This window comes from Buteo buteo, chromosome 12 (assembly GCF_964188355.1).
Source record: "Buteo buteo chromosome 12, bButBut1.hap1.1, whole genome shotgun sequence".
NCBI lineage: Eukaryota > Metazoa > Chordata > Aves > Accipitriformes > Accipitridae > Buteo > Buteo buteo.
The window spans coordinates 8616203-8622202 of NC_134182.1; the positions used below are offsets into that span (position 1 = coordinate 8616203).

Sequence of the window (6000 nt, forward strand, 5' to 3'; positions counted from 1 at the left end):
CATTCCTGAGGAGGAAGGAGGACACTGAAATGAATACTGCTGTTACATATCCAAAAGCATCAGTTTCCCTTAAGCATCTGAATGACATACCACCATTTGTCATCAACCTCGCAGTCTCTTCCACTGAGCATTAAACTGATTAAGACCCTTTCTTTCAAAAAAACTCCTTCTCTCTCCTACTTTACAACATGGACAGTCTCAGGTGCTGTGCTGAGCCCCATCAGAAAATACCTCAAAGAAGAATTGAGCAAACCCACTTGGTTCAGCAGCGTAACCTCACATCCCCTCGCTGATGCCCACGGCACAGCCATGGCACCCTCACACTAGCTAGCATTCAATATTAGAGCCAAATTTTCTTCTGTGTAACTGCTGCTGGAGATTTAAAGTGTTTCTGCTTTCCCTCTCACATCCCTATGAGCTAACCACATACCCTTGCTACTGCTATCCTGTAACTGCCTTGAAAAGAAAACAAAATAGAAAAAAAAAAAGGATCAGAAATCCCCTAACTAATTTTATCAGCTAGAGAGCTGGCAAGCAGAAGTATATGTGTTGTAGAACCGAAACAGGTGTGGTTTGAACATTTTCCACATTTGGTCTTGGCAAAAATATGAACAGAGGGTATTAATTCCTCCACACTGATAATAGAGGCTTGGAATCCATTATCTGAAATAAAAATTCTTGGCAGAGTTCCTCACATACTCAAATGGGCAAGAAAAATTGATAATGATGGTTGTCTTTTTTTTTTTCTTCTTTTTTTCATTAGGAACCTTTTCTAAATGCATCAATTTGTGTGTGAATTTTACTGAAGGACTTTTTCTTTAGTGTGCTCCACATGTGAAAACCTCCCTGCCCCTCTCTTAAAGAGTGAGCTGGATCCCAAGGCTCCATCTCAAACAAATACCCCACTGATAGGTGTGCATCTCTGCGTGTATGTGTGTGTGCCTCTGTGCTTGTATACCTGCCCATAACATAGGCGACGCAACCAGGTTTGGTGCACTTGCACAATAAGAATAAATTATACATGGCCAATTCTGCCTTTCTCTTATTCTCCACTCCCTCCACTCTGTGCAAGCCTCCCATAATCATCCTAACCCTGGAGAGACACAAAATCCCTGTCAAGCAAATTAAAGCTACTCTGTGCTTGCAGTATCTATGCTACTTGTGGGTGGTATAGATGATACGCTATATAGTGTGATGAAGGTATCCCACATGTTTCTGCTTAGTGGAGAACACGAGTTACTCCTTTTCTCAAACTCCTCCAAAGACCATCTCAAGACTTATTGCTTCCACGATGCAGAGGGTAATCTGGCCAACTAATAAAGGATTGATAATGCTCATAAGCATGCCTGTAGCAGTGCAGTATAAGTGAAACTGGAAAACATGTAGCCAGCTCTCAGAGTGGGGATTAGACTTTCCCCTCACATGCCCTGGCTCTTTGGCCCCTAGATCAGCCTAACTCTTGAACTCCCACTCTCCCACTGTTAAAACAAACCTCAGCATCTTTGCTGAGGTTGCTCTCAGGGTCTGCTGGAGGCACAGGTTTGTGTCTTACCCAGGTGAGCAGAGCACTCAGGTGGAGGTCCCCTAGTTTGTTTGAGTGCTCTGCACACTGGCCCATTGACTATAAGCGCAGGACACTTGCTTTGATTGTGTTTTAGAAGAAGAAAAGATGGTCCATTTCTCTTACGAAAGACAAGGTTTGCTGCTGAGTTTCAGACACTGACTCCCAAATGCATAGACAGCCTCTGCGCCGTGCCAAGTGAGAGATCAAGGTTTCTCCCACACGGTCTGTGATCTGTGTGTGGCCTTTCACCAAAGCTGGGGCTTTAGGGCTCACAGAAACCAGTCAAAGCAGCAGGATGTTCATAGATTTACAGATACTCAAGAAACATGGTTCTTCAGACCTAAACTATGTTTCAGTGGTTTCTTCCTGTTACATTTTCTGTAAGGAGAAATAGTACAACAGCAGTAAATTATGTTTGGGATTTGGGGTTTAGGGTTTTTTTCCTATTTCACCAGTTATTCTTTGGTAAATAGGACTGTATAGTTTAAATAGTCAAATTAAAGTTTATACTCAATATGATGTTTATCCCGACCTGAAGTCTGAATATTTGAGACATGGATTTTGTACGCCAATATGTGTCATGTCTCTAAGTGCTCTATAAACATTACATTTCCATCATATTTGAGATCAAAGTTCTCAGCTCATTTCTGGAGTTCCTGAAATCCTCACATTACAGCTCTCATTTTCAGCAATATCATTCGTTGTTACCTAAGTTTGAGGGCTGGACTCAGTTCCTTTTAGGTCTTCAACATCTTAACATTTTCTTCATAGTTTGGTTAATTTCATGCTCTTTAGTTTTCCCTTCTGATTTGCATTGATTTCACTGTGCTTGCTTTGGTTACATTTTCCAGTGGCAGTAGTCTCCTCACTGGCTGAATTCACCTCCGTCAACACAACAATGCCCGTCAATCACTTATACCCAAACTCAGCTTCTTGTTACCAAGTCCCATAGGAAAAGCCAATGGTAAACAAGGGGAATTCTCAATGAAAAGCAAGACCACGTTTATTTCTGCACGTACAGGCTTCAGTAACCTTTTTCATTCGTTGGCCGAACAGAATACACTGGAAAGCCCGTAATCCATAGATGGCCAAAGGATACGGGCTTATTCAAAGGCAGTGCTCAGGAAGGGTGGGGTAATGCCAAAGGCCTAACGTAGTGCTTTACAGCTATGAAATCCCAGCAGTTTTTGCCAGCTGTAGCAGGACTCCACTGTGCGGGCGCCAAGCCGCGGGGCCACACACAGGCTCCGTGGCTCAGCACCCACACAGCCAACATTTTTTTTTAAAAAAGTGAAAAAAAAAATAATGCTGAATCAGACTCTCAGAGCCTAACCAAAAAACATGTACATAAACTATAATTTTTATTATAAAAACTCTGGTTGGGAACAGAGATATTGTAGAAAAGCTGGAGAAGAGGGGAAATATTCCTAGTGTTAAAAGCAAGCTAGAGTTCATGGCGTTTGACCACAATAGTTTTCTTGGCTGCTATGGTTCTATGACTGATTTAAGAGGGTTTAAGGTTAATAAACCATAGTTGCATGTTATTATCTGTGCAGTTCTTGCACTCTCACTAGCAATGCCATTTATTCATAGATTTATGATGATCACCATAGTAGTATAGAAGTTATGTGTTTTTTAGGAACATTTGCTGGTGGAAGGAAAAAATGAGAGAGGGGGAGGTAGAGAGAGAGAGACTTGATCTTCTCATCTGTAGTGCTGCTACATCCAGGCCATAAAAGGCATTGGTCCATAACCTGGCCCAAAACCTAGAATGCACAAAAAAACCCCAAAACTCCTCCTCACCTAACCAGCATGACCATAAATTTTTCAAATGTATCAAAAAGCATTGCTGGTCTCAACATGATTGACTGATGGGTGGGTCATGAAAAGTGCAGGTAAGTAGAAGAAGAAATAGCAAAATTAAAATTTTATCCCTTGACAAAAGAGGTAGCCTTTGCCTTTGACAGATTCCACAAATTAATATTTTTTTTTTAAGAGAAAAAAAAAGGAGGGGGGTGTCTTTCTCTTTTAGTCTTTCATTGCTTCAAGACTTTAAAACCATACTATAAAAGCTGAAGGATATGAATCTGTCATAAAAAGCTTAACACACAGTGATATAAATGACAGGAAAATGATCTACAACAGTGTTAAACCACAGAATAATTATTAATTATTAAAGCCTCAGCTCCAAAATATTCTAAAGGGGCTTTCCTGCTTTCTGTTAGGTCAGGAAGAGAAAAAGTAAGAAAGAAAGAAAAGCCTATAGTCCGTTTCCAGTCTCTCATGCTTTCTGAGCTGAACTCTGCATACAAATCTATATTTGTAAGACACCCTCATCTACCAGTTAATCAAAGCCCTGGAAATTCAAGGAAACCTGTGTTTATGGAAATCTGGCATTTCTGTAAAGTTTTGAATGGGAGCTAAATAGAGCAGTTCATCTCATTGAAACTAATGGCTTCTGCCAAGTGGTTTTGCAGTGCTGGGTCTTCTGGCACAGTCAGCATTTAGGAATTCATTTATGAGCTGGGTTAGCTGGAGACTCTGGAATTCAAATTTATGTCTAAGACTTAGTGGTTTATTCCTGATAGGTCTCTGTAAAGAAATTGTAATCAATTTACCAAACTCGGACTTTGTAATATGCAGAATAGAAAGCCAGCCTTTTTTTCATGATTTAGGGCTTGGGATTTTTTTTTTCCTTTCCCCAGTGGACAATTGCAAACTGTACACATGTACATTGTGTAACTGAAGGGGGCTATTTAATCACCCATTCATACTTGCTTTTGAAAAAGCTTTGTCCTTGTGCTCTTGACTTGACTTCCTACGGGCCTGATCCTGCTCCCGCTGGAAGTGCTCACATTTTCCTTCGGGGGAACAGAATCTTACTTCAGATGAAGTCACAGTTGCACATAAAAAGCAGAGAAAAGTGTGGCTTGTCACACGAGTTGATTTTATTTCAATCAGTATTTGCATGAACACGCAGTCAGGCTCTATTAAGTACTTGTTTGATTTGCTTAAAAAATGTATGTCTCCAGGAGCTGGCCAGCATATTTGAATATTGGCTTTTTTTCTGAGTCATAAAAACCTAGACATTTTTAGCAAGCAATGAACAAGAATTGCTCTACCCTTTCAATGCAACTATAAATTTGCTCCTTTTTTCCCCTTTTAGAACTCCTTTGAAGAACTCATTGAATAAATTAACAACTTGGAAAGCTGCCTGCCGTTTTTGTTGGCTTTGGGTTTCAGGGAGTTGCTTGGTAAACAAAAGTCAATGGATTCAAACAGTAACAAAGTAATTTAAATGATTAATCAAGTGTTAAAACTAGCTTAACCTCTCCTGTTTTACAAACTCTATATCACCCTCACTAAACTAATAGAGGAATAAGACACCCGTCTGGAAATCTCATCTGAAATATTAGATTGAGAATCAAAAATTCAGCCAAGCAGTGTGGTTTGTAGGGATATCCTGGCGGATAATAAATTGCATTAATCTTACTTAAATTTTCCATCTAAATCATGTCTTGAGACCATATTGCACTGAGGGGAATGTGCCTAGCTTTGAATGCATTGTGCTACTGAAAAGGTTATTAAAAGGGGAAAAAAACAGATAATGACTTTTCTTGTTTTTCTTCTGACTACTTTTTCCAATATTGAGGAACCTATGTTAAATATTCTGGCACCTAATGAAGAAAGTCTGCTTTCTCCTGCCAGTGCTTATGTTTTCTAATAGAAGATAAGAAACTCACATACTCAGAACACTCAGGGCTTCTTTTTTTTTTTTTTTCTGGCCAAAAATTATATGTGTGGACAAAAATAACCCCAGAGTTTTCCCAGCATCGTCAGAGCTAAGTATTTTCCTCATCTTGCTCATTCAGAAGAATTTCACTTTTCCAGCTACACAGAGTATGAAAACAATACCTGAAAAGCTCCCCTGGGTTTTTCATCAACTTGCAGATCTGAAAGAAGTCCAAAGGTTATGAAGTTCTGCCCATCTGTTCTGCTTCTGCCCACCATCTACCACGCCAGTGTCATTTCCTAAGTCTTAAATGAAATAAAAGGTGCTACAATGAAAGGAAGAGTTGCTTAAAAGCACAGCCCCTTGGAAATTGGGAGTGGTGCTGTCAGCCATACCAGCGGATGGGAAGCGGAGCTCCGCAGGCAGGAGCATCGCTCCACTTGGTGAGTTTGTCCCCAAAGCTGATGGAGGGGACCATGCTGACATCCTGAGTGTGCACAGGTACATGTCTGGATTGGGGCTGCAATGGGCAGGAGCAGCCCTGGGGCTCCCACTCGAGCGAGAGGCGAGGGGTGATGCCAGCGTGGTGACAAGGAGACCGAGATGGCTGGTGTCCAAGGAAGGCTGCTTCCTCTGGGCTTCAATGTTTGCCTGAGATCCTTACTCAGCTAAAGGATGAGTAAGTACAAATTGAGGAGGAAGC

General features: G+C 40.9%; 1 long non-coding RNA gene across 1 annotated transcript in view; it reads left to right on the forward strand.

Moving 5' to 3' along the window:
• The window catches only part of LOC142037566 (uncharacterized), a 178921-nt gene extending 173297 nt beyond the window's left edge, over nucleotides 1-5624 (forward strand). The window contains exon 3 of the long non-coding RNA XR_012652405.1: nucleotides 5516-5624. This is a non-coding gene — a long non-coding RNA (uncharacterized LOC142037566). The remainder of the gene's footprint in view (nucleotides 1-5515) is intronic.
• The last annotated feature ends 376 nt before the right edge of the window (nucleotides 5625-6000 follow it).